The following is a 453-nucleotide window of genomic DNA, read 5'->3' on the forward strand; positions in this document are numbered from 1 at the left end:
TGTCAGGATAGATATAAAATACATTAATTTAATATTTTTAAACACAATATTTTTATTAATATCTCATCTATTAAATACGATTTTGTGTCATGTTCGGTACTTCGTGTGCCGGACGGGTCGGAAGAGTTCTCTGGGTGTAATGGTGGGAATCGGCTTTGATCTGGGTCTAGTGAGCGAGATGTGAGGGTAGACGACCTCCCGAGCTATTGTGATGTGAGGGGGGAGCCACTTGCAATGACACTCCGACGCCCAAGTCAGTTTTTCACAGATGGCAGTAATGGTAGGGATAGTGACGTACCGTGGGGGAGGGGTAGGGCCCTCCCCATATATACCTTTTTTAGTGAGGTGGGTCCCACAAAGACAAACCCACCTTCCTGGAAACTTCCTTCCCCCAGCTGTCATGCGGTGGTCCCATTAGGGAAATAGGTGTCCGAGTCGGTTTTTCGGTTCGGG

This window comes from Arachis ipaensis, chromosome B07 (assembly GCF_000816755.2).
Source record: "Arachis ipaensis cultivar K30076 chromosome B07, Araip1.1, whole genome shotgun sequence".
Lineage (NCBI taxonomy): Eukaryota > Viridiplantae > Streptophyta > Magnoliopsida > Fabales > Fabaceae > Arachis > Arachis ipaensis.